General features: G+C 40.2%; 2 long non-coding RNA genes across 6 annotated transcripts in view; one reads left to right on the forward strand and one right to left on the reverse strand.

The window, feature by feature from the left end:
- The window catches only part of LOC147344031 (uncharacterized), a 104,731-nt gene that overhangs the window by 44,283 nt on the left and 32,629 nt on the right, over nt 1–27,819 (forward strand). The window contains exon 4 of one of the 4 annotated variants that reach the window (XR_015155618.1): nt 3,062–3,416. The exons of the other annotated variants lie outside the window; for them this stretch is intronic. This is a non-coding gene — a long non-coding RNA (uncharacterized LOC147344031). Of the gene's footprint in view, nt 1–3,061; nt 3,417–27,819 lie in introns of those variants that run through there. 4 annotated transcript variants of the gene reach the window in all.
- LOC147344032 (uncharacterized) lies at nt 579–26,326 on the reverse strand. 2 transcript variants are annotated; one of them, XR_015155623.1, is made up of 3 exons: nt 26,161–26,326; nt 17,159–17,278; nt 579–1,284 (listed from the first exon to the last, which is right to left on the reverse strand). It is a non-coding gene; the product is annotated as an uncharacterized LOC147344032 (long non-coding RNA). The 2 variants fall into 2 exon arrangements; XR_015155624.1 differs by lacking the exon at nt 579–1,284 and adding an exon at nt 15,855–16,637 and having other exon boundaries at nt 26,161–26,324.

Consider the following 27,819-nt stretch of genomic DNA (forward strand, 5'->3'; position numbering starts at 1 on the left):
GATCCCTGCATTTGGTGAGGTAAAAGGGCCCATCAACTTAAGTTTCTTGAGTTTCACAGGAAGGAACCTGAAGACTTGGATCTCTCTCTAGGATGAGGTCCTTCCCCTGATTCTCTCACATTGACTCAGCTCACTGGCCCTCAGACTTTAGCCCCTCCTTGCTGACTCTTTGTCTTAGCTAACGTTTACCCACCTCCTCTAGAGAAAGCCCAACATTATCTTTAGCCAAAGTTAGCACTCCCTGGATTTACCCTTCCTACCCAGGCAAGATCTGAAGTCTGTTTTTCAATCTGATGTAGCACCAGTGGGTGGTTGGAGATGTCTTTTGCCCCAAACTCTCTCTCTCTTTTTTTTTTTTTAAATCTCATCATCATGGCTAGAAGTGGATTTCTCTGGACACAGGTTCATTACCAAATATGAGTTTTAGACACATCGACCCTTTGAATCATAGACTCGTTTAATTGGGCACATACACTGTCTGATAACATAGTCTGAATTCTCATTGAGAGAGACCAGTTAAATGTAACCAATCTCTTTAGCCACTCTGGATTTCTTTCACATTCTCCACAGTCTGTCAATTAGAGATCTTATATCATGTCTCTTTATTTCTTCGCATTTTGACATTTTCAACTTTAGGATGCATTTTGCAATCAGGTGTGTCTTTTTTTTTCTTTTCCATTATGTTTCATTACAGAATATTGAATATAGTTCCCTGCTATACAGTAGGACCCATTGTTTATCCACTTTATATATAATAGTTTGTATCTGCTAATCCCCAACTCCCAATCCATCCCTCCCCCCTACCACTTGGCAACCACAAGCCCGTTCTCTATCTGTGAGTCTGTTTCTGCTTCATAGACAAGTTCACTTGTGAAAACAGTATGGAGGTTCCTAAAATAAACTAAAAATGGAATTGCTATATGATCCAGCGTTCCCACTCCTGGGCATATATATGCAGAAAGAACCATAGTTCAGAAAATACATGCTGTATTCCATGTTCACAGCAGAACTATTTACAATAGCCAAGGCATATAAACAACCTAAATATTCATCAACAGATGAATGGGTGAAGAATGCGTTTGTACTCAGTCATTTCAATCGTGTTCAACTCTTTGCAACAGTATAGACTGTAGCCCACCAGGCTCCTCTGTCCATGGGATTCTCCAGGCAAGAACACTGGAGTGAGTTGCCATGCCCTCCTCCAGGGGATCTTCCTCCCAGGGATTGAACCAGCGTTGCCTGCATTGCAGGCGAATTATTTACTGCTATGCCACGTGGGAAGACCTGGATAAAGAATATGTGGTATAAATATATATATACAATGGAATACTGGTGGTTGGTAGTTTAGTCGTTAAGTTGTATCTGACACTTGTGACCCCATGGACTGTAGCCCCCCAAGCTCCTCTATCCATGGGATTCTCCAGAAAAGAATAGTGGAGTGGGTTGCCATTCAACAGATGAATGGATAAAGAAAATGTGGCCTATATATACAATGAAATGTCACTCAGCCATAAAAAGAATGAAATAATGCCATTTGCAGCAACATAGATGGATCTAGAGATCATCATACTAAGTGAAGTAAATAAGACAGAGAAAGATAAATACTATATGATATCACTTATATGTGGGACCTAAAATATGACACACATATGTCTTTAATACAGTTGATTTTCTTTCCTTTCTTCATTCTGAGTCCACATTTTCCCCTTTTTGCCCAGTCCCGAGGCAGATAGCTGGTTTACCCCTATCCTGGGATCAACAGCTTCTTCCAATAATGATTAATAACTTGGTTACCTCAACTTCTGTTTTGTTCTTCCAGCCTTACAACATCTGTGAAACAATTCCACATATTAATACACCTCTGTTCAAAATGCCTATCCTGGTTTCTGTAGCCCTCATAGTCAACAAAAGAGTCTGAAATGCAGTTCTTGGATGCAGTTTCAAAAACGACAGAATGATCTGCTCATTCCCAAGGCAAACCATTCAATACCACAGTAATCCAAGTCTATGCCCCAACAAGTAATGTTGAAGAAGCTGAAGTTGAATGGTTCTTTGAAGACCTATAAGACCTTCTAGAACTAACACCCAAAAAGGATGTCCTTTTCATTATAGGGGACTGGAATGAAAGAGTAGGAAGTCAAGAGATACCTGGTTCAATTCAGTTCAGTCACTCAGTCATGTCCAACTCCTTGTGACCCCATGGATTGCAGCACGCCAGGCCCCCCTATCCATCACCAACTCCCGGAGTTTACTCAAACTCATGTCCATTGAGTCAGTGATGCCATCCAACCATCTCATTCTCTGTTGTCCCCTTCTCCTCCCATCTTCAATCTTTCCCAGCATCAGGGTCCTTTCTAATAAGTTAGGTCTTCATATCAGATGGCCAGATTATTGGAGTTTCAGCATCAGTCCTTCCAATGAATATTCAGAACTGATTTCCTTTAGCATGGACTGCTTGGATCTCCTTGCAGTCCAAGGGACTCTCAAGAGTCTTCTCCAACACCACAGTTCAAAACATCAGTCCTTTGGTGCTCAGCTTTCTTCATAGCCCAACTCTCACATCCATACATGAAGACTGGAAAAACTATAGCTTTGACTAGATGGACTTTGTTGGCAAAGTAATGTCTCTGCTTTTTAATATGCTGTCTAGGTTGGTCATAACTTTTCTTCCAAGGAGTAAGCGTCTTTTAATTTCATGGCTGCAGTCACCATCTGCAGTGATTTGGTGGCCCCCCAAAATAAATTCTGTCACTGTTTCCATTGTGTCCCTATCTATTTGCCATGAAAAAGTAGGAAGTCAAGAGATACCTGGAGTAACAGGTAAATTTGGCCTTGGAGTACAAAATGAAGCAGGGCAAAGGCTAACAGAGTTTTGCCAAGAGAATGCACTGGTCATAGCAAATACTCTCTTTAACAACACAAGAGAAGACTCTACAAATGAACATCACCAGGTTGATTGATTATATTATATAATTATATATTATTGTATATAATAATTGTAATTAATATATAATTATATTGATTATATACTATATAATCAGATTGATTATATTCTTTGCAGCCAAAGATGGAGAAGCTCTATACAGTCAGCAAAAACAAGACTAGGAGATGACTGTGGCTCAGAGAATGAACTCCTTATTGCCAAATTCAGACTTAAATTGAGGAAAGTAGGGAAAACCACTAGGCCATTCAGGTATGACCTAAATCAATCCTTTATGATTATACAGTGGAAGTGACAAATAGATTCAAGGGATTAGATCTGATAGACAGAGTGCCTGAAGAACTATGGATGGAGGTTTGTGACATTGTACAGGAGGCAGTGATCAAGACCATCCCCAAGAAAAAGAAATACAAAAAAGCAAAATGGTTGTCTGAGGAGGCCTTACAAACAGCTGAGAAAAGAAGAGAAGTGAAAAGCAAAGGAGAAAAGGAAAGATATACCCATTTGAATGCAGAGTCCCAAAGAATAGCAAGGAGAGATAAGAGAGCCTTCCTCAGTGATCAATGCAAAGAAATAGAGAAAACAATAGAATGGAAAAGGCTAGAGATCTCTTCAATAAAATTAGAAATACCAAGGGAACATTTCGTGCAAAGATGGGCACAATAAAGGACAGAAATGGTATGGACCTAACAGAAGCAGAAAATATAAAGAAGAGGTGGCAAGAATACATAGAAGAGATATACAAAAAAAGATCTTCATGACCTAGATAACTATGATGATGTTATCACTCACCTAGAGCTAGACATCCTGAAATGCAAAGTCAAGTGGGCATTAAGAAGCATCACTATGAACAAAGCTAGTGGAGGTGATGGAATTCCAGTTGAGTTATTTCAAATCCTGAAAGACGATGCTGTGAAAGTGCTACACTCAGTATGCCAGCAAATTTGGAAAACTCAGCAGTGGCCACAGGACTGGAAAAGGTCAGTTTTCATTCCAATCCCAAGAAAGGCAATGCCAAAGAATGCCCAAATTACCACACAATTGCACTCATCTCACATGCTAGTAAAGTAAAGCTCAAAATTTTCCAAGCCAGGCTTTAACAGTATGTGAACCATGAAATTCCAGATGTTCAAGCTGGATTTAGAAAAGGTAGAGGAACCAGAGATCAAATTGCCAACATCCGTTGGATCACCAAAAAAGCAAGAGAGTTCCAGAAAAACATATATTTCTGCTTTATTGACTATGCCAAAGCCTTTGACTGTGGGGATTACAACAAATTGTGGAAAATTCTGAAAGAGTTGGGAATATCAGACCACCTAACCTACCTCCTGAGAAATTTGTATGCAGGTCAAGAAGCAACAGTTAGGACTGGACATGGAACAACAGACTGGTTCCAAATTGGGAAAGGAGTACGTCAAGGCTGTATGTTGTCACCCTGGTTATTTAACTTATATGCAGAGTATATCATGAGAAATGCCAGGCTGGATGAAGCACAAGCTGGAAGAAATCAAGATTGCAGAGAGAAATATCAATAATATCAGATATGCAGATGACACCACCCTTATGGCAGAAAGTGAAGAGGAATTAAATAGCCTCTTGATGAAAGTGAAAGAGGAAAGTGAAAAAGTTGGCTTAAAACTCAACATTCAGTAAACTAAGATCATGGTATCTGGCCCCATCACTTCATGGCAAATGGATGGGGAAACAATGGAAACGGTGAGAGACTTTATTTTTGGGGGCTCCAAAATCAGTGCAGATGGTAACTGCAGCCATAAAATTAAAAGACATTTGCTCCTTGGAAGAAAAGCTATGACCAACCTAGACAGCATATTAAAAAGCAGGAACATTACTTTGCCAACAAAGTTCTGTCTAGTAAAAGCTATGGTTTTTCCAGTCATCATGTATGGATATGAGAGTTGGACTATAAAGAAAGCTGACTGCTGAAGAATTGATGCTTTTGAACTGTGGTGTTGGAGAAGACTCTTGAGAGTCCATTGGACTGCAAGGAGATCCAACCAGTTCATCCTAAAGGAAACCAGTTCTGAATATTCATTGGAAGGACTGATGTTGAAGCTGAAACTTCAACACTTTGGCCACCTGATGCGAAGAACAGACTCATTTGAAAAGACCCTGATGCTGGGAAAGATTGAAGGCGGGACGAGAAGGGGACGACAGTGGATGAGATGGTTGGATGGCATCACTGACTCATTGATATGAGTTTGAGGAAGCTCCAGGAGTTGGTGATGTACAGGGAAGCCTGGTGTGCTACAGTCCATGGGGTCGCAAGGAGTCAGCCACAACTGAGCAACTGAACTGAAATGATTTTCCTGTCTATACAAATATGAATTTTAAAAGTATCTCTTTAAATACAAATGGTAGAGTTAAACATTCACATGGTCATGAGAATTATATATGTCAGATTCCTTTCTCTTTATCATGATTTCTTTTTATTCATCAAACATTTATTGAACATCTAGTGTGGACCAGAGCCTATGCTCCCACCATTGGTAAAAGGATGAAAAAGACAATTCTTATCCTTGAGGAGCTTAGAGTCAGGGTGGGGCTGGGACAGCAGAAGAGACGAAGATCACAGTACGATAAGACCTGTGGGAGCACACAAGGTTTCCATAGTGGCTCAGTGGTAAAGAATGCACCTGCCGATGCAGGAGACACAGGTTTGATCTTCCCAACACAGGTCAGGAAGATCCCCTGGAGAAGGAAAGAGCAACCCACTCGTGTATTCTTGCCTGGGAAATCCCATGGACAGAGGAGCCTGGTGGGCTGTAGTCCATGCGGCCACAGAAGAGTCTGACACAACTTAGTGACTAAACAACAACATCAACACGGGAGCTTAGATGGCATCACTGACTCAATGGACTTGAGTTTGAGCAAGCTCAGGGAAAGGTGATGGATAGGGAAGCCTGGTGTGCTGCAGCTCATGGGGTTGCAAAGATCGGACTCGACCGAGTGACTGAAGGACATGGACACGGGAGCACGCAGAGTAGGGGGTGGGTATCTAACATAGTCCAAGGCGGGTGAAGTCAGGGAAACCTCCTCCAAACTGTCCTCATGCCTTGCCATGAAGAAGAGGAAGAAGTAGGGGAAGATTTCCCAAGCTGAGTGAGGAGCTAAGATCCATATCTAAACAGCAGGGTTCTTTTAGGACACTGAAGTGTTTCCATGATGTTGGAGAAGAGATGGAGCATAACAACAGCTAAAGCTGGATGGGCAGTGAGGTACACAGTACTGGAGAACAGTGTGAGACTTTCCTTATTATGAGTTCACTTGAAAACCACTGAAAATAGTGACTGGCTCAAGTTTATAGACAGGAATTACTACTGGCTGAAAAGGGAGAAAAACATTTTCTAGAAGCTACCAAATGACTGGCTAATTAACACAAGTTAAGGTATGAATGGTTCCTTCTTTCATTCACCAAACATTTAGTGAACACCCATGATATATCAAACACCATGTTTGATCTTGGAAATAAAGATAAATAAGATGTTTCATACCTTCAAAGACTTTAACATCTCATGGGGGAGAAAGAGTCTTTAAGATAATTGTGTGTTAAGTACCATAGAAATAGACAAGAGAGAGAGACCAAGTAGAAGAAAATGGAAGATATAGAGGAAGTAATAGTGTCTTGGATCCTGAAGGATGAGGACAGAGCATTGGCTATAAAAGAGCAGGGATTCAGTGTTTCAATGAAGGAGAGCACTATTTGTATCAGATGGGAACACCGTGCTCCAGACGTGTTCAGGGACGAGCCAAGAGTCCTAGGCTATGAGTAAGTGAGCTGGTGGGAGATGAAGCCCTAAGCCTGGGTCATAAGGGACCTCAGAAGCTTTGTTGACAACGACGCATCTAAGCAACAGGCACTCACCGAAGGCTTTTGAAGGATATGGAGGCTGATGGAGTAAGATCCACATTTAAGAAGATTATTTCTGGAGAATAAAACTGAAAAATAGAGACTGGCAGCAGAGACCAGTTTTGAAGTTGGGGCAGTAGTTGATGCTGATGAAAAGACTTTGAAGTTCAAGGGGTGGCGGAACAGGATTCTTTTTTTTTCCTTTTGTCTAAAGAGGAGAGAGAGGAAAATCTGGGAACAAATGGTGGTCAGAGGTTATGAAGGCGAACACATCCAGAACTGAGAAGTAGTAGGAATGGAGAGGAACAAGCCAGTCCTGGGTCATAGACGCCATCCAAGAAAACATGTTCACATGTACAGGTTAAAGCATCTGTTAGTTCCCAGGGGAAGCCTGGGAAATACGCTTTCGTTCATCTTTCTCAAAACTTTGCTAAAATCTGTTGAACTGTGTCTTAAAATTCATGCCCTAGTAGAGCAGTCTTTTATCATTCCAAATCCATCTGGAAGGCCTCCCAGGAAACAGCCCTGAGAGCTGAGGGAAATGCTGAAAGGGCAATGTGAGGATGCAAAGTGCAAGGAAATACTCCACGGGCTGCAAGGAGACAACTTTTCACAGAATAAAGGGGAGGGGAGCTGGAATGCAGAACTGGAAAAGACCTGAGTCTGAGTGAGATAAGACACTGGGGGGCGGCGGCGGGGCGGGGAGAGGGGCGGAGCGAGATTGATTTTTTTCCTTTCTCCTAAAGAGGAGAGAGAGGAAAATCTGGAAACAAATGGTGGTCAGAGGTTATGAAGGCGAACGCATCCAGAACCAGGCAGGTGACGTGAATAGATGTGTGAAGCAGACTTGGTTAAGAACGTGGAAGCACGTGGCCTATGAAAGGGGCAGACACCCACAAGCTCCAGCCACTTGTCACATGGAAACGCGGTGTTGCCAGATCTTGTAACTTTTCAAGAGATGTTCCCGATGCAGGGGACCCAGGTTCAACCCCTGGTCACAGAACTAGATCCCACATGCCACAACTAAGAATTTGCATGCCACAACGAAGATGGAAGATCCTGCATGCTGCAACTAAGGCCTGGCACAGCCAGTCACTTAATTAGTTTTTTTTAAAAAAACACGTTGGCTATATTTGGCCCTTGGGTGGCTAATCTGTAACCTCTGCTCTAGGGAGACTGTTAATAAATAGATAAATAAATCCCTCTAGCTATGGCAGATTTGCAGCCCACTTCTGCCAGAACATAAGGCATGAAAGGATGTTTCCAAAAAGAAAAAAGAAAAGAAAAAAAATCATTAAATCTACTGGCTAATTTTAAAAAGAAGATACAGAATGCACTGATATGTAAGTGTGGTCTTATTTTGGTGGGAAAAAGTTTATAAAGCCAAAGCAGAAGGAAGGAAATCAATCTTCTCTGAAGTAGTCCCTGTCATATCTTTAAGAAGCCAGGGTTAAAGATAACAACAGTCTTGAAAATCATGGTCTGAGTCTCTTTCAGGAGCTAGCACTGGTGATGAAAGTCCATTATTTTCATATATATCACAGACAGGGTATAAAGAGTTCCCAGGAATCAATAATAAGATGATACCGTAACAGAACATGGAAAAAGAACATGCACAGTTCACAGAAAAGGAAATATTATAGGCTTTTCACATATAAAAATGTTTTGATTTACTTCACTCATTGTATAAAAAAATCTAAATTATAAACAATGGTTTTCACCTATAATATTGAAAAAAATTTAAAAGTTGCATAATCAGTTATGTAGACAAAGGTGTTGGGAAATGGCTCTATCATACCTTGGTGGTGAAATTAAAAATTGACATGGCTGCTAAGGAGAGCAAATTAGCAGGATCCGTTAGAATCTAGAAGTATGTGTACTTCTTGACCATCAAATTTCTGAATATAAGAAGTAATTATTTACACGGTTTTATTCACACACTTGTGAAAGGAAATACACATATATTTATTAGCATCACTTATAATAGCAAAGAGTTTTGCAATGAACTAAATGCCCACTAATGTGACAATAAAATAAATCATGGTACTCTCAAACAGTGCAATATACTGAAGCCATTAGAAAGAAGCAGCTCTGTATGTACTGAAATGGACACATCTCCAATATATATTAAGTGAAAGAAGTAAGGGTAAGAAGTATAAATTGTATAATAACATTTAAAGATTGCTTAAATATATCCTCATATATGTATAGAATGGCTTGAGAAGGATTGAAAAGCATCTTTCAAGAAGGGATGCCTTGGGACATCCGTGGTAATCCAATGTCTGAGACTCCAGGCTCCCACTGCAAGGGGCCTGGGTTTGATCCCTGGTCAGGGAACTGGATTCCATATGGCTGCAACTAAGAGCTGGTGTGCCACAGCTTAAGATCCCACATGTCAGAACCCACATGCCACAAGAAAGATTGAAGATACCATGTACCACAATGAAGAGCTATCGCAGGGGCTTCCCAAGTGGTGCTAGAAATAAAGAATCCACTTGCCAGTGCAGGAGACACAAGGGATGCAGGTTTGAACCCTGGGTCAGGAGGATCCTCTGGAGTAGGAAGTGGCAACCTACTCCAGTATTCTTGCCTGGAGAAGTCCATGGGCAGAGGAGCCTGGCGGGTTACAGTCATGAGGCTGCAAAGAGTCAGACACGACTGTGAGAGACTAACACTTTCACTTTCACAGGAAATCAGTAAGTAAAGTTACTCAGTCGTGTACACCTGTTTGCGATCCCGTGAACTGTAGCCTACCAGGCTCCTCCATCCATGGAATTTTTCAGGCAAGAGTACTGGAGTGGATTGCCATTTCCTTCTCCAGGGGATCTTCCCGACCCGGGGATTGAACCCAGGTCTCCGCATTGCAGGCAGACCGTCTGAGCTAATACTTATATTTATATTACCTAGTAAAAGCAAAATTTTTTAAAAGGCCTGCTAACTTAAAAAACCATTTATTCTCAATCATCTTTAAAGTCCTCTGTTATTTTTCAGTCCCAAGATTAAAATGGCTTCTAAGTCCCAGTAACTCTACCACAGCTTTGGCTATTGAAATAATTATTATTTTTCCTTTGCTATCTTAGAATCATTAGCTTTTCCATCCCACATGCTAGTGAAAGTAAATCCAAACCCACAAATGTGAAGAATGAGGCTTAGAAGTGGGACTCCTCTGTGTAGAAGTTCTGGGTCAGTTTCTTTGCAGGGGTCTAAACTTCTCAGCTTCTTCCTGAATTATCCTCTACGTGAAATAAAATGGGAAGGCAGACATTTCAATGACAACAAGTGAAGCCTGGGTCTGCTGTACTATAATATAAGTGGAAAACTCTGTGCACTGTTTGGGTTCCCATTGTGTATAAGCACAGACAGTCTTTCTCAGGCAGACACAGAAGTATATAGAGGACTTAGAAATCCCATTAGTTTCAGAGTCTACTGCCAATAAATTTAATAAGAAATGGAAGCAAGGTTATTTATTTGTTTTACAGCGTTCTTAAGACTGTGCAGAAAGAAACTCTTAGAATTTAGGTCAGTGAGTGAGTAAAACATGAACAATTCTTTTAACACAACATTGTAAATCAGCTATACTCCAATATAAAATAAAAAGTTTTTAAAGTTTAATGATTATTTGCCAAATCTCCAAATACTTCTTGAGCCCCTACTAAGTGCTAAGTCAGTAGACTAGGTACCATAGTAGGGTTACCATGATGGGTAAGGAGGTTATAATCCAATTCCACACTTTCCAGAGTCTCCTCCAAGGAGCACTAAATTCTTCTAAGAAATATTAGCATTGTTATAAGCCAGAAATTTTTTTCTTGATAATTATCAACCAGAAAATTAAGCAAACAAATTAATCAGAAATTAAGCAAAGTTTCATTGGCACAGGTATTTTAAAATCTCTTAATATGCTCACATGCAGTGTGAATTTTCTAAAGAGGAACATAGTAGGCAGATTTCCTAAAATTATTTGAACACTATTAGCTTTTAGGTTTGAACAGCTGGATGGACAAATGTCTATGCAGCATATGTTGGGAAGCAATAGCCTTAATGGAAAGAGAAATATAAATACATATGTGAAAAGGTAAATATCAAAACAAAAGTATCATAAAGCAAGCTGCATTTCAGTGTCCATATTTTGGTAGGGATGTGATGAATGGATTGAGTTTCAGAGATGAACTAGAATTGGACATGCTGGGTGGGAAAGAAAGAGCTGGAGCTAAGCTGCAAGGAAGGGATCCAGCAGTCAAGGAGGAGAAGCACCGGAAAGGGATGGAGCTCTTTGGAGGAGGAAGGGGGACCAGCTTGCTGGAAACAGAGGGTTAGTATACAGGAAGGAGATGGAGTTCAGTCTAGGTAGGACTGGATTGCAAAGGGACTTGACTGCCAGGTTAAGTAATCTGAACCTTGTCTTACAGGCAGTTCAGTTCAGTTCACTTCAGTCTCTCAGTCATGTCTTACTCTTTGCGACCCCATGGACTGTAGCATGCCAGCCCTCCCTGTCCATTACCAACTCCCAGAGTTTACTCAAACTCATGTCCACTGAGTCAGTGATGCCATCCAACCATCTCATCCACTGTCGTCCCCTTCTCGTCCCGCCTTCAATCTTTCCCAGCATCAGGGTCTTTTCAAATGAGTCAATTCTTCACATCAGGTGGCCAAAGTATTGGAGTTTCAGCTTCAATATCAGTCCTTCCAGTGAATATTCAGGACTGATTTCCTTTAGGATGGACTGGTTGGATATCCTTGCAGTCTAAGGGACTCTCAAGAGTCTTCTGCAACACCACAGTTAAAACCAATCAATTCTTTGGTGCTCAGCTTTCTTTATAGTCCAACTCTCACATCCATACATGATGAATGGAAAAACCATAGCCTTGACTAGATGGACCTTTGTTGACAAAGTAATGTCTCTTCTTTTTAATATGCTGTCTAGGTTGGTCATAACTTTTCTTCCAAGGAGTAAGCATCTTTTAATTTCATGGCTGCAATCACCATCTGCAGTGATTTGGGAGCCCAAAAAAATAAAGTCTGACACTGTTTCCACTGTTTCCCCATTTGCCATGAAGTGATGGAACCAGATGCCATAATCTTAGTTTTCTGAATGTTGAGCTTTAAGCCAACTTTTTCACTCTCCTCTTTCACTTTCATCAAGAGGCTCTTTAGTTCTTCACTTTCTGCCATAAGGGTGGTGTCATCTGAGGTTATTGATATTTCTCCTGGCAGTCTTGATTCCAGCTTGTGCTTCATCCAGCCCAGCGTTTCTCATGATGTACTATGCATGTAGGTTAAATAAGCAGGGTGACAATATACAGCCTTGACGTACTCCTTTCTCAATTTGGAACCAGTCTGTTGTTCCATGTCCAGTTCTAACTGTTGCTTCTTGACCTGCATACAGATTTCACAAGAGGCAGGTCAGGTGGTCTGGTATTCCCATCTCTTGAAGAATTTTGCACAGTTTTTGGTGATCCACACAGTCAAAGGCATTGGCATAGTCAATAAAGCAGAAATATATGTTTTTCTGGAACTGTCTTGCTTTTTCAAAAATCCAACAGATGTTGGCAATTTGATCTCTGGTTCCTCTGCCTTTTCTAAAACCAGCTTGGACATCTGGAAGTTCATGGTTCACGTACTGTTGAAGCCTGGCTTGGAGAATTTTGAGCATTACTTTACTAGTGTGTGAGATGAGTGCAATTGTTCAGTAGTTTGAACATTCTTTGGCATTGGAATGAAAACTGACCTTTTCCAGTCCTATGACCAAATTTAAGTTTTCCAAATTTGCTGACATATTGAATGTAGCACTTTCACAACATCATCTTTTGGGATTTGATATAGCTCAACTGGAATTCCATCACCTCCACTAGCTTTGTTCGTAGTGATGCTTCCTAAGGCCCACTTGACTTCACATTCCAGGATGTCAGGCTCTAGGTGAGTGATCACACCATCATGATTATCTTGGTCGTGAAGATCTTTTTTGTACAGTTCTTCTGTGTATTGTTGCCACCTCTTCTTAATATCTTCTGCTTCTGTTAGGTCCATACCATTTCTGTCCTTTATTGTGCCCATCTTTGCATGAAATGTTCCCTTGGTATCTCTAATTTTCTTGAAGAGATCTCTAGTCTTTCCCATTCTATTGTTTTCCTCTATTTCTTTGCACTGATCACTGAGGAAGTCTTTCTTATCTCTCCTTTCTATTCTTTGGAACTCTAATAACTCCAGAAAGACTGAAGAGATGGAGCCAAAGCAAAAACAACACCCAGTTGTGGGTATTGACTGGTGATAGAAGCAAAGTCTGATGCTGTAAAGAGCAATACTGCATAGGAATCTGGAATGTTAGGTCCATGAATCAAGGCAAATTGAAAGTGGTCAAATGGGATGGCAAGAGTGAACATTGACATTCTAGGAATCAGCAAACTAAAATGGACTGGAATGGGTGAATTTAACTCAGATGACCATTATATCTACTACCGTGGGCAAGAATCCCTTAGAAGAAATGGAGTAGACATCATGGTCAACAAAAGAGTCCGAAATGCAGTACTTGGATGCAATCTCAAAAATGACAGAGTGATCTCTGTTCATTTCCAAGGCAAACCATTCAATATCACAGTAATCCAAGCCTGTGCCCCAACCAGTAATGCTGAAGAAGCTGAAGTTGAACGGTTCTATGAAGACCTACAAGACCTTTTAGAACTAACACCCAAAAAAGATGTCCTTTTCATTACAGGGGACTGGAATGGAAAAGTAGGAAGTCAAGAAACACCTAGGGTAACAGGCAAATTTGGCCTTGGAATACGGAATGTAGCAGGGCAAAGGCTAATAGAGTTTTGCCAAGAGAATGCACTGGTCATAACAAACACCCTCTTCCAACAACACAAGAGAAAACTCTATACATGGACATCACCAGATGGTCAACACCGAAGTCAGATTGATTATATTCTTTGCAGCCAAATATGGAAAAGTTCTATACAGTCAGCAAAATAAGATTGGGAGCTGACTGTGGCTCAGATTATGAACTCCTTATTGCCAAATTCAGACTTAAATTGAAGAAAGTAAGGAAAACCACTAGACCATTCAGGTATGAGCTAAATCAAATCCCTTATGATTGTACAGTGGGAGTGAGAAATAGATTTAAGGGACTAGATATGATAGATAGAGTGTCTGATGAACTATGAATGGAGGTTTGTGACATTGTATAGGAGGCAGTGATTAAGACCATACCCAAGAAAAAGAAATACAGGCAGTTGGGAGCCTTAAAAAAGCCTGTAAGCAGAAAACTGAAATGTTTAAGGTGGTGTTCTAAGAAAAAGTACCCTGGTGCTCATTTGTAGAAAGGATTGGGGATCATGGAAGTGAAATGGGAAAGGAAGGAACTGGAAGCCAGGAAATAACTGTTGAGTTAAAGGTCTCTCAACTTATATGCAGAGTACATCATGAGCAACGCTGGGCTGGAAGAAGCACAAGCTGGAATCAAGATTGCTGGGAGAAATATCAATAACCTCAGATATGCAGATGACACCACCCTTATGGCAGACAGTGAAGAGGAACTAAAAAGCCTCTTGATGAAGGCGAAAGAGGAGAGTGAAAAAGTTGGCTTAAAACTCAACATTCAGAAAATGAAGATCATTGTATCTGGTCCCATCATTTCATGGGAAATAGACGGGGAAAAAGTGCAAACAGTGTCAGACTTTATTTTTTGGGGCTCCAAAATCACTGCAGATGATGACTGCAGTCATGAAATTAAAAGACGCTTACTCCTTGGAAGAAAATTATGACCAACCTAGATAGCATACTGAAAAGCAGAGACATTACTTTGCCAACAGAGGTTCGTCTAGTCAAGGCTATGGTTTTTCCTGTGGTCATGTATGGATGTGAGAGTTGGACTGTGAAGAAAGCTGAGCGCCGAAGAATTGATGCTTTCGAACTGTGGTGTTGGAAAAGACTCTTGAGAGTCCCTTGGACTGCAACGAGATCCAACCAGTCCATTCTGAAGGAGATCAGCCCTGGGATTTCTTTGGAAGGAATGATGCTAAAGCTGAAACTCCAGTACTTTGGCCACCTCATGCGAAGAGTTGACTCATTGGAAAAGACCCTGATGCTGGCAGGGATTGGGGGTAGGAGGAGAAGGGGACAACAGAGGATGAGATGGCTGGATGGCATCACTGACTCGATGAATGTGAGTCTGAGTGAACTCCAGGAGTTAGTGATGGACAGGGAGGCCTGGTGTCTGCGATTCATGGGGTCACAAAGTGTCGGACACAACTGAGCGACTGAACTGAACTGAAAGGTCTCTCATAGAGGTCAGTGCACAGACTGCTAAAGGCATATTGAATGAAACATTGACAGAATGTGATGGCTGGGTGTGAGAATTGTATAAAAGTTAGTGCAAGATGTGGGGCTTGGAGTCTGGATAATAAGGTGAGTGGTACCATTCACCTGGGTAGATTAGTTTTTGAGATATCCGTTTGCATTTTGCTTTTGAGTTTTTCCTAACCCTGGTCCCTACCTTCAATCCCCATGATTCCACCCAAGTAGGCAAGCTTTTCATACTATTTTGTTTGAATGATTTTTTCCTGAAGAGCTGTCAGCTCTCCTTGTCTTTTATAAAGTCAAAACTCACAAAAGGATGATATTGAATGCCCTAGAATGATGAGCTTTAGTGGCAGAGAAAGGAGGTTCAAGGTCAGAGAGAGAGAAAAAGGGCAGCAGAGGTGGATTCCAAGAGGCTAGAAAGTGTCCCATGAGAAGTGTATGCCCAGCTCCACTCAGTGGCTGCTACCTCCAGGAAGATATCTAGCTTCAGAGAGGGTGGTACAAGATGATCCTGGAGAAAACAGAAGCGAGGTTCATCTGGAAGAGTTGAAGATCCTATATTTCTCATTTAAAAGTGTGAAGTGAGGATGAGGAAGGTGAGGATGAGGAGCAATAGGAATGCTGTGTTAGTATACCCCACATGGGAGAGCAATTTGGCTATATCTAGTAAAATTGAAGATTCTCAGAAATCCCCTGGATGTATACCCTAGGAAAGCTCCCACACATATGCACGAGGAGACCGGTGCAAGAATATTGATGGGCAACATTGTAAGAGTGGAAGATTGAAAACATCTTAAAATCCAGGAGAGTCTTTAAAAATAGTGTATATATTCAAGTGGACCACTAAGTGAATGAACTAGAGTAACATGTTACATAGATAGATTTAAAACATAGATAGATTTAAAGAAACACAATGTTGAATATAAAGAACATGTTTCAGGAGGACATTAGCGTTTATATAAAGATTTCCAATATGCAAATGTGCAAAAGTATATCATGTATTATTTATGGACATACACACAAAGCAAAAAGGGGAAACCTTCATGGGCTCCAGAATCATTAAAGTCAAGATAGTGATTTCACTTAGGGCGATGGGGCAGGAGGGAAATTGGATCAGAAAGGGGTCCTGGAGTTTCACCTGCGTCTGTAATAGTTTTGTTTTTTTTTTAACTTGAACTGTAACAAAATGTCAAAACAGTGTTGGGTGCACAGATGTTTGCTATATATCCTTCATGTTTGTGTGAATTTTTGAAATATCTCAATAAAACATATTTTTAAATTATTTTAACAGATTGATTGAGATAGAATTAACTGCATCAGTTTATAGTGAATAATTTGATGTTTTGCCATATGTATACATCATTGAAACTGTCGCTGTAATAAAGAGGATGAACATATCTATTATTCTCCAAATTGTCCTCGTGTTCTTCTTTAATTACTTTTTTCCTCTCTCTCCTCTCCACTCACACTCTGAGACAACCAGTGATCTGCTTTCAGTCCCCATTAATTCGTTTCCATTTTATAGACACATGCCTAACAGGAAGCATAAGGAGAAGTATACATAATTAGAAGTAGCAACTCTTGTTTGACTACTTTTTTTCATTCAGTATAATTACATTGACATCCATCTATTTGTTATATACATAGTCCCTTCCTTTTTATTGCTGCTGCTGCTGCTGCTAAGTCGCTTCAGTCGTGTCCGACTCTGTGCGACCCCATAGACGGCAGCCCACCAGGCTCCACCGTCCCTGGGATTCTCCAGGCAAGAACACTGGAGTGGACTGCCATTTCCTTCTCCAATGCATGAAAGTGAAAAGTCAAGTGAAGTTGCTCAGTCGTGTCCAACTCTTCTCAACCCCATGGACTGCAGCCTACCAGGCTCCTCCATCCATGGGATTTTCCAGGCAAGAGTACTGGAGTGCTGAGCAGTATTTAACTCTATGGATATACTACAGTTTATTTGTCCATTCATCTGTTGATAGACTTTGGGATTGAGATCTGAAAATTCTTTATAAATACTGAATAGAAGTCAGCCATGTGATTTGCAAACATACCTCCCAGTCTGTGGTTCTCTTTTTCTTTGCTTAACAGTGTCATTCAAAGAACAATTCTTCATTTTGATAAAGTCCAATTTATCAATGTATTCTTTTGTAGACTGTGCTTTGGTTTTATAACTAAAAGAAAAAAAAAACAGTAAGTTCACAAAGATTTTCTCCCATGTCTTTCCCTGTAAGCTCTGTAGTTTCAGGATTTATAGGTCTATGATCCATTTTGGGGAGCCTCCCAGGTGGCACTAGTGGTAAAGAACCCAACTACCAACACAAAAGACATAAGAGATGTGGGTTTGATCCCTGGGTTCGGAAGATGCCCTGGAGGAGGGCACAGCAACCCATTCCAGTACTGATGCCTGGAGAATCCCATGGACAGAGGAGCCTTGCAGGCTACGGTCCATAGTGTCACAAAGAGCCAGACATGACTGAAGCAACTTAACACGTATGATCCATTTTTTAGCTATTTTTAAAAAATTATTTATTTTAATTGGAGGCTAATTACTTAATATTGTGGTGGGTTTTGCCATACATTGACATGAATCAGCCACGGGTGTACATGTGTTCTCCCCATCATGAAGTCCCATCCCAACTCCCTCTCCATCCCATTTTTTTAGCTATTTTTATTTTTTTTTATTTATTTATTTTTCTAATTTTATTTTATTTTTAAACTTTACATAATTGTATTAGTTTTGCCAAATATCAAAATGAATCCGCCACAGGTATACATGTGTTCCCCATCCCGAACCCTCCTCCCTCCCCCCTCCCCATACCATCCCTCTGGGCCGTCCCAGTGCACCAGCCCCAAGCATCCAGCATCGTGCATCAAACCTGGACTGGCAACTCGTTTCCTACATGATATTTTACATGTTTCATTGCCATTCTCCCAAATCATCCCACCCTCTCCCTCTCCCACAGAGTCCATAAGACTGTTCTATACATCAGTGTCTCTTTTGCTGTCTCGTACACCGGGTTATTGTTACCATCTTTCTAAATTCCATATATATGCGTTAGTATACTGTATTGGTGTTTTTCTTTCTGGCTTACTTCACTCTGTATAATAGGCTCCAGTTTCATCCACCTCATTAGAACTGATTCAAATGTATTCTTTTTAATGGCTGAGTAATACTCCATTGTGTATATGTACCACTGCTTTCTTATCCATTCATCTGCTGATGGACATCTAGGTTGCTTCCATGTCTTGGCTATTATAAACAGTGCTGCGATGAACATTGGGGTACACATGTCTCTTTCCCTTCTGGTTTCCTCAGTGTGTATGCCCAGCAGTGGGGTTGCTGGATCATAAGGCAGTTCTATTTCCAGTTTTTTAAGGAATCTCCACACTGTTCTCCATAGTGGCTGTACTAGTTTGCATTCCCACCAACAGTGTAAGAGGGTTCCCTTTTCTCCACACCCTCTCCAGCATTTATTATTTGTAGACTTTTGGATCGCAGCCATTCTGACTGGTGTGAAATGGTACCTCATAGTGGTTTTGATTTGCATTTCTCTGATAATGAGTGATGTTGAGCATCTTTTCATGTGTTTGTTAGCCATCTGTATGTCTTCTTTGGAGAAATGTCTATTTAGTTCTTTGGCCCATTTTTTGATTGGGTCGTTTATTTTTCTGGAGTTGAGCTGTAGGAGTTGCTTGTATATTTTTGAGATTAGTTGTTTGTCGGTTGCTTCATTTGCTATTATTTTCTCCCATTCTGAAGGCTGTCTTTTCACCTTGCTAATAGTTTCCTTTGATGTGCAGAAGGTTTTAAGGTTAATTAGGTCCCATTTGTTTATTTTTGCTTTTATTTCCAATATTCTGGGAGGTGGGTCATAGAGGATCCTGCTGTGATGTATGTCGGAGAGTGTTTTGCCTATGTTCTCCTCTAGGAGTTTTATAGTTTCTGGTCTTACGTTTAGATCTTTAATCCATTTTGAGTTTATTTTTGTGTATGGTGTTAGAAAGTGGTCCAGTTTCATTCTTTTACAAGTGGTTGACCGGATTTCCCAGCACCACTTGTTAAAGAGATTGTCTTTAATCCATTGTATATTCTTGCCTCCTTTGTCAAAGATAAGGTGTCCATATGTGCGTGGATTTATCTCTGGGCTTTCTATTTTATTCCATTGATCAATATTTCTGTCTTTGTGCCAGTACCATACTGTCTTGATAACTGTGGCTTTGTAGTAGAGCCTGAAGTCAGGTAGGTTGATTCCTCCAGTTCCAGTCTTCTTTCTCAAGATCGCTTTGGCTATTCGAGGTTTTTTGTATTTCCATACAAATTGTGAAATTATTTGTTCTAGCTCTGTGAAGAATACTGTTGGTAGCTTGATAGGGATTGCATTGAATCTATAAATTGCTTTGGGTAGTATACTCATTTTCACTATATTGATTCTTCCAATCCATGAACATGGTATATTTCTCCCATCTATTAGTGTCCTCTTTGATTTCTTTCACCAGTGTTTTATAGTTTTCTATATATAGGTCTTTAGTTTCTTTAGGTAGATATATTCCTAAGTATTTTATTCTTTCTGTTGCAATGGTGAATGGAATTATTTCCTTAATTTCTCTTTCTGTTTTCTCATTATTAGTGTATAGGAATGCAAGGGATTTCTGTGTGTTGATTTTATATCCTGCAACTTTACTATAGTCATTGATTATTTCTAGTAATTTTCTGGTGGAATCTTTAGGGTTTTCTATGTAGAGGATCATGTCATCTGCAAATAGTGAGAGTTTTAGTTCTTCTTTTCCAATTTGGATTCCTTTTATTTCTTTTTCTGCTCTGATTGCTGTGGCCAAAACTTCCAAAACTATGTTGAATAGTAATGGTGAAAGTGGGCACCCTTGTCTTGTTCCTGACTTTAGAGGAAATGCTTTCAATTTTTCACCATTGAGGATAATGTTTGCTGTGGGTTTGTCATATATAGCTTTTATTATGTTGAGGTATGTTCCTTCTATTCCTGCTTTCTGGAGAGTTTTTTATCATAAATGGATGTTGAATTTTGTCAAAGGCTTTCTCTGCATCTATTGAGATAATCATATGGTTTTTATTTTTCAATTTGTTAATGTGGTGTATTACATTGATTGATTTGCAGATATTGAAGAATCCTGCATCCCTGGGATAAAGCCCACTTGATCATGGTGTATGATCTTTTTAATGTGTTGTTGGATTCTGATTGCTAGAATTTTGTTAAGGATTTTTGCATCTATGTTCATCAGTGATATTGGCCTGTAGTTTTCTTTTTTTGTGGCATCTTTGTCAGGTTTTGGTATTAGGGTGATGGTGGCCTCATAGAATGAGTTTGGAAGTTTACCTTCCTCTGCAATTTTCTGGAAGAGTTTGAGCAGGATAGGTGTTAGCTCTTCTCTAAATTTTTGGTAGAATTCAGCTGTGAAGCCGTCTGGACCGGGGCTTTTGTTTGCTGGAAGATTTTTGATTACAGTTTCAATTTCCATGCTTGTGATGGGTCTGTTAAGATTTTCTATTTCTTCCTGGTCCAGTTTTGGAAAGTTGTACTTTTCTAAGAATTTGTCCATTTCTTCCACGTTGTCCATTTTATTGGCATATAATTTTTGATAGTAGTCTCTTATGATCCTTTGTATTTCTGTGTTGTCTGTTGTGATCTCTCCATTTTCATTTCTAATTTTGTTGATTTGATTTTCTCCCTTTGTTTCTTGATGAGTCTGGCTAATGGTTTGTCAATTTTATTTATCCTTTCAAAGAACCAGCTTTTGGTTTTGTTGATTTTTGCTATGGTCTCTTTTGTTTCTTTTGCATTTATTTCTGCTCTAATTTTTAAGATTTCTTTCCTTCTACTAACCCTGGGGTTCTTCATTTCTTCCTTTTCTAGTTGCTTTAGGTGTAGAGTTAGGTTATTCATTTGACTTTTTTCTTGTTTCTTGAGGTGTGCCTGTATTGCTATGAACTTTCCCCTTAGGACTGCTTTTACCGTGTCCCACAGGTTTTGGGTTGTTGTGTTTTCATTTTCATTCGTTTCTATGCAAATTTTGATTTCTTTTTTGATTTCTTCTGTGATTTGTTGGTTATTCAGCAGAGTGTTGTTCAGCCTCCATATGTTGGAATTTTTAATAGTTTTTCTCCTGTAATTGAGATCTAATCTTACTGCATTGTGGTCAGAAAAAATGCTTGGAATGATTTCTATTTTTTTGAATTTACCAAGGCTAGCTTTATGGCCCAGGATGTGATCTATCCTGGAGAAGGTTCCATGTGCGCTTGAGAAAAAGGTGAAATTCATTGTTTTGGGATGAAATGTCCTATAGACATCAATTAGGTCTAACTGGTCTATTGTATCGTTTAAAGTTTGTGTTTCCTTGTTAATTTTCTGTTTAGTTGATCTATCCATAGGTGTAAGTGGGGTATTAAAGTCTCCCACTATTATTGTGTTATTGTTAATTTCTCCTTTCATACTTGTTAGCATTTGTCTTACGTACTGCGGTGCTCCCGTGTTGGGTGCATATATATTTATAATTGTTATATCTTCTTCTTGGATTGATCCTTTGATCATTATGTAGTGACCTTCTTTGTCTCTTTTCACAGCCTTTGTTTTAAAGTCTATTTTATCTGATATGAGTATTGCTACTCCTGCTTTCTTTTGGTCCCTATTTGCATGGAAAATCTTTTTCCAGCCCTTCACTTTCGGTCTGTATGTGTCCCCTGTTTTGAGGTGGGTCTCTTGTAGACAACATATGTAGGGGTCTTGTTTTTGTATCCATTCAGCCAGTCTTTGTCTTTTGGTTGGGGCATTCAACCCATTTACGTTTAAGGTAATTACTGATAAGTATGATCCCGTTGCCATTTACTTTATTGTTTTGGGTTCGAGTTTATACACCGTTTTTGTGTTTCCTGTCTAGAGAATATCCTTTAGTATTTGTTGGAGAGCTGGTTTGGTGGTGCAGAATTCTCTCAGCTTTTGCTTGTCTGAAAAGCTTTTGATTTCTCCTTCATACTTGAATGAGATCCTTGCTGGGTACAATAATCTGGGCTGTAGGTTATTTTCTTTCATCATTTTAAGTATGTCTTGCCATTCCCTCCTGGCTTGAAGAGTTTCTATTGAAAGATCAGCTGTTATCCTTATGGGAATTCCCTTGTGTGTTATTTGTTGTTTTTCCCTTGCTGCTTTTAATATTTGTTCTTTGTGTTTGATCTTTGTTAATTTGATTAATATGTGTCTTGGGGTGTTTCTCCTTGGGTTTATCCTGTTTGGGACTCTCTGGGTTTCTTGTACTTGGGTGATTATTTCCTTCCCCATTTTAGGGAAGTTTTCCACTATTATCTCCTCAAGTATTTTCTCATGGTCTTTCTTTTTGTCTTCTTCTTCTAGAACCCCTATGATTCGAATGTTGTGGCATTTAATATTGTCCTGGAGGTCTCTAAGATTGTCCTCATTTCTTTTAATTCGTTTTTCTTTTATCCTCTCTGATTCATTTATTTCTACCATTCTATCTTCTAATTCACTAATCCTGTCTTCTGCCTCTGTTATTCTACTATTTGTTGCCTCCAGAGTGTTTTTAATTTCACTTATTGCATTATTCATTATATATTGACTCTTTTTTATTTCTTCTAGGTCCTTGTTAAACCTTTCTTGCATCTTCTCAATCCTTGTCTCCAGGCTATTTATCTGTGATTCCATTTTAGTTTCAAGATTTTGGATCAATTTCACTATCATTATTTGGAATTCTTTATCAGGTAGATTCCCTATCTCTTCCTCTTTTGTTTGGTTTGGTGGGCATTTATCCTATTCCTTTATCTGCTGAGTATTCCTCTGTCTCTTCATCTTGTTTAAATTGCTGAGTTTGGGGTGTCCTTTCTGTATTCTGGCAGTTTGTGGAGTTCTCTTTATTGTGGTGTTTCCTCACTGTGTGTGGGTTTGTACAGGTGGCTTGTCAAGGATTCCTGGTTAGGGAAGCTTGTGTCGGTGTTATGGTGGGTGGTATTTCTTCTCTCTGGAGTGCAATGAAATGTCCAGTAATGAGTTATGAGATGTCTATAGTTTTGGGGTGACTTTGGGCAGCCTGTATCTTGAAGCTCAGGGCTGTGTTCCTTTGTTGCTGGAGAATTTGCTTGGTATGTCTTGCCCTGGAACTTATTGGCCCTTGTGTGGTGCTTGGTTTCAGTGTCGGTATGGAGGCATTTGATGAGCTCCTGTCAATTAATGTTCCTTGGAGTCAGGAGTTCCCTGGAGTCAGGGTTTGGACTTAAGTCTCCTGCTTCCGGTTATCGGTCTTATTTTTACAGTAGTTTCAAAACTTCTTCTATACAGCACCATTGATAAAACATCTACATTAAAGATGAAAAGTTTCTCTACAGTGAGGGTCACTCAGAGAGGTTCACAGGGTTACATGGAGAAGAGAAGAGGGAGGAGGGAGTTAGAGGTGACCCAAATGAGATGAGGTGAATCAATAGTGGAGAGAGTGGGCTAGCCAGTAGTCACTTCTTTATGTGCACTCCACAACTGGACCACTCAGAGATGTTCACGGGGTTATACAGAGAAGAGAAGAAGGAGGAAGGTAACAGAGGTGGCCAGAAGGATAAAAGGGGGGAATGAAAAGGAGGGAGACAGATCCAGCCAGTAATCAGTTCCCTAAGTGTTCTCCACCGTCTGGAACACACATAAATTCACAGAGTTGGGTAGAGTAGAGAGGGGTTAGGGAGGAGACACAGGCAACCTGGTGGAGAAAAAGGAGAGTCCAAAGGGAGACAGAGCAGTCAAGCCAGTAATCTCACTCCCTAGTGAAAAATGGGTCCTGAAGATTGGGTCCTTAAAGGTACAAAATTGGTAACAAATACATAAAAGCAAAAATTAAAAATCTAGAGTAGAGTTTGGAATTTCAAAAATACGATGTTAAAGAAAAGAAGAAGGAAAAGAAAGAGAGAAAAAACGAACAAACAAAAACAAACAAGGTCGCGAAAATTATAAAGAAAGTACAGGTACAAAATTGATAACTAATACCAGAAAGCAAAAATTAAAAATCTAGAGTAGAGTTTGGAATTTCAAAAATACGATGTTAAAGAAAAGAAGAAGGAAAAGAAAGAGAGAAAAAACGAACAAACAAAAACAAACAAGGTCGTGAAAATTATAAAGAAAGTACAGGTACAAAATTGATAACTAATACCAGAAAGCAAAAATTAAAAATCTAGAGTAGAGTTTGGAATTTCAAAAGTACAATGTTAAAAAAAAAAAGAAGAAGAAGAAAAATAAAGAGAGAAAACAAACAAATACGAACAATGTCACAAAAATTATAAAGAAAATACAGGTACAAAATTGATATCAAATACCAAAAAGCGTAAATTAAAAATCTAGAGTAAAGTTTGGAATTTCAGATATATAATGTTATATAAAAGAAGAAGAGAAAGAAACAGAGAAGAAGAAGAAGAAAAAAAAAAGTCACAGAAATTATATAAAAAAAAACTATAGGTACAAAATTGATAACATATACCAAAAAGCGAAAATTAAAAATCTAGAGTAGAGTTTGGAATTTCAAAAATACAATGTTAAAGAAAAGAAGAAAAAACCAAAAACAACAAAAGAAACAAACAAAAAAAAACAAGGTCAAAAAATTATAAAATATATATATATGAAGTTTGCTGAAGAAGAAAAAAATAGGGTCTTTTTTTTTTTTTTGCAAAGTAATAGGTTATAAAAGTGAAAATTAAAGGAACAATAGAGGACTTAAAAAATTTTTTTTAATTAAAAAAAAAAAAAGAAAGAATGATCGTAAAAACAATAAAAATATATCTAGGACTTTTTTGTTTTTTTTTGTGGGTGTTGTGGGTTCAGTTCATTTTTGGCTAGTTCCTTGGTCAGATTTATATTTCTCAAGATCTATAGGCCCCTTCCTATGTAGTCCGTAATAACCACAGGGTTTTGATCTATTGCCTGTAGCTTCCAAGGCGTTTCCCTCTGTTATATCTTCTTCTGTTTGCTAGTCTCTTCAGTATCTGGTTTCCGCCCTGACACAAAAGGCACGGTGGAGGACACTTTTTTTTTTTTTTTTTTTAGGCTTACTTGTTCAGTCGCGCTGTGGGGAGGGAGGGAGGGATGCTGCAAACAAATAACACTGGCGTGGGCTCGCAGTGCCTCAGCCACCCTGGGTCTGCCCCCGCTCACGGCGCGTGTAGCCTCCCTGTACACACTGCTTGGACTCTAGGTTGTTCCGCCGGGAACAATCCGAGGCCGGGCCTGGGCTGCATGCACCTCCCAGGTCCAAGCCGCTCAGGTTCAGGCACTCGGGTAGTCCTCAGAGGCGCAGACTCAGTTGGGCCTGAGTTTTGTGCTCTTCCCAGGTCCGAGCAGCTCAGGTGATGAGGTGTTTGGCGAGCGCCAATGCTGCGACTTATCGCCTCCCCGCCACTAGGTTATCTGGGTGTAAAACCGGCGCACATTCTCAGGCAGATGTTGACCGTCCAGACCCCCAAGAAGTTTTAGTTAGCAAAGAAGCCTGCTTACAGTTTTATAGATAATGTCTCTCTGGGGCTGCGATTGCCCCCTTCCGGCTCTGGCTGCCTGTCACCGGAGGGGGAAGGTCTGCAGCCGGCTATCTCTGTTCAGTCCTTTGTTCCGTGCGCGGGCCTGGCGGTCTTAGGTTAGGGCTGGCTTTTCGCGTGGTAGATATCCCACAGTCTGGTTTGCTAGCCCAAATTATTTCGCTCAGATAGCGCTCAGGGTATTCAGGCCAGATTCTTACTCTCAGCGATGCAGCCCACGCCGCGCCTCCCTGCCCAGCCCTGGCTTGCTAATGGCGGATGCAGGCGTCTGCGCTGCTTCTCCGCTGAGGGAGTTACCGTAGGGCTCGCAATCTGCGAGTTTTAATTGTTTATTTATTTTTTCTCCCTGTTATGTTGCCCTCTGTGCTTCCAAAGCTCGGCACAGATTCGGCAGTGAGAAGGTTTCCTGGTGTTTGGAAACTTCTCTCTTTTTAAGTTTCCCTTCCTGGGACGGAACTCCGTCCCTCCCTCTCTTGTCTCTTTTTTTTTGTTTTTAATATTTTTTCCTACCTCCTTTCGAAGAGTTGGGTTGCTTTTCTGGGTGCCTGATGTCCTCTGCCGGCATTCAGAAGTTGTTTTGTGGAATTTACTCGACGTTTAAATGCTCTTTTGATGAATTTGTGGGGAAGAAAGTGTTCTCCCCGTCCTACTCCTCCGCCATCTTGGCTCCTCCTCCACTATTTTTAAATATAAAATGCTTTTTGGTTGTTTTCTTTTTTTTTTTTAATGACTATTTTATTTTATTTTTAAACTTTACAATATTGTATTGGTTTTGCTAAATATCGAAATGAATCCACCACAGATATACATGTGTTCCCCATCCTGAACCCTCCTCCCTCCTCCCTCCCCATACCATCCCTCTGGGTCGTCCCAGTGCACCAGCCCCAAGCATCCAGTATCGTGCATTGAACCTGGACTGGCAACTCATTCCATATATGATATTATATGTATTTCAATGCCATTCTCCCAAATGATGCCACCCTCTCCCCTCCCACAGAGTCCAAAAGACTGTTCTATACATCAGTGTCTCTTTTGCTGTCTCATACACAGGGTTATTGTTATCATCTTTCTAAATTCCATATATATGCGTTAGTATACTGTATTGGTGTTTTTCTTTCTGGCTTACTTCACTCTGTATAATGGGCTCCAGTTTCATCCACCTCATTAGAACTGATTCAAATGTATTCTTTTTAATGGCTGAGTAATACTCCATTGTTTATAGGTACCACAGCTTTCTTATCCATTCATCTGCTGATGGACATCTAGGTTGCTTCCATGTCCTGGCTATTATAAACAGTGTTGCGATGAACACTGGGGTACACGTGTCTCTTTCCCTTCTGGTTTCCTCAGTGTGTATGCCAAGCAGTGGGATTGCTGGATCATAAGGCAGTTCTATTTCCAGTTTTTTAAGGAATCTCCACACTGTTCTCCATAGTGGCTGTACTAGTTTGCATTCCCACCAACAGAAAGAATCTACAGATAAACTTAGAGAGAATTAGCATCTTAACAATATTGAGTCTTCTGATCCGTGATTCTATTATTTCAGTTCAGTTCAGTCACTCAGTCGTGTCCTACTCCTTGTGACCCCATGAATTGCAGCACACCAGGCCTCCCTGTCCATCACCAACTCCCGGATTTCACTCAGACTCACGTCCATCAAGTCAGTGATGCCATCCAGCCATCTCATCCTCTGTCGTCCCCTTCTCCTCCTGCCCCCAATCCTTCCCAGCATCAAAGTCTTTTCCAATGAGTCAACTCTTCACATGAGGTGGCCAAAGTACTGGAGTTTCAGCTTTAGCATCATTCCTTCCAAAGAAATCCCAGGGCTGATCTCCTTCAGAATGGACTGGTTGAATCTCCTTGCAGTCCAAGGGACTCTCAAGAGTCTTCTCCAACACCACAGTTCAAAAGCATCAATTGTTCAGCGCTCAGCTTTCTTCACAGTCCAGCTCTCACATTCGTACATGACCACTGGAAAAACCATAGCCTTGACTAGATGGACCTTTGTTGGCAAAGTAATGTCTCTGCTTTTTAATGTGCTATCTAGGTTGGTTGTAACTTTCCTTCCAAGGAGTAAGCATCTTTTAATTTCATGGCTGCAATCACCATCTGCAGTGATTTGGGAGCCCAAAAAAATAAAGTCTTTCACTGTTTCCACTGTTTCCCCAT

Source organism: Bos grunniens, chromosome 26, assembly GCF_055505025.1.
Source record: "Bos grunniens cultivar Pamir isolate PY7600 chromosome 26, Bosgru_T2T1.0, whole genome shotgun sequence".
Classification (NCBI taxonomy): domain Eukaryota; kingdom Metazoa; phylum Chordata; class Mammalia; order Artiodactyla; family Bovidae; genus Bos; species Bos grunniens.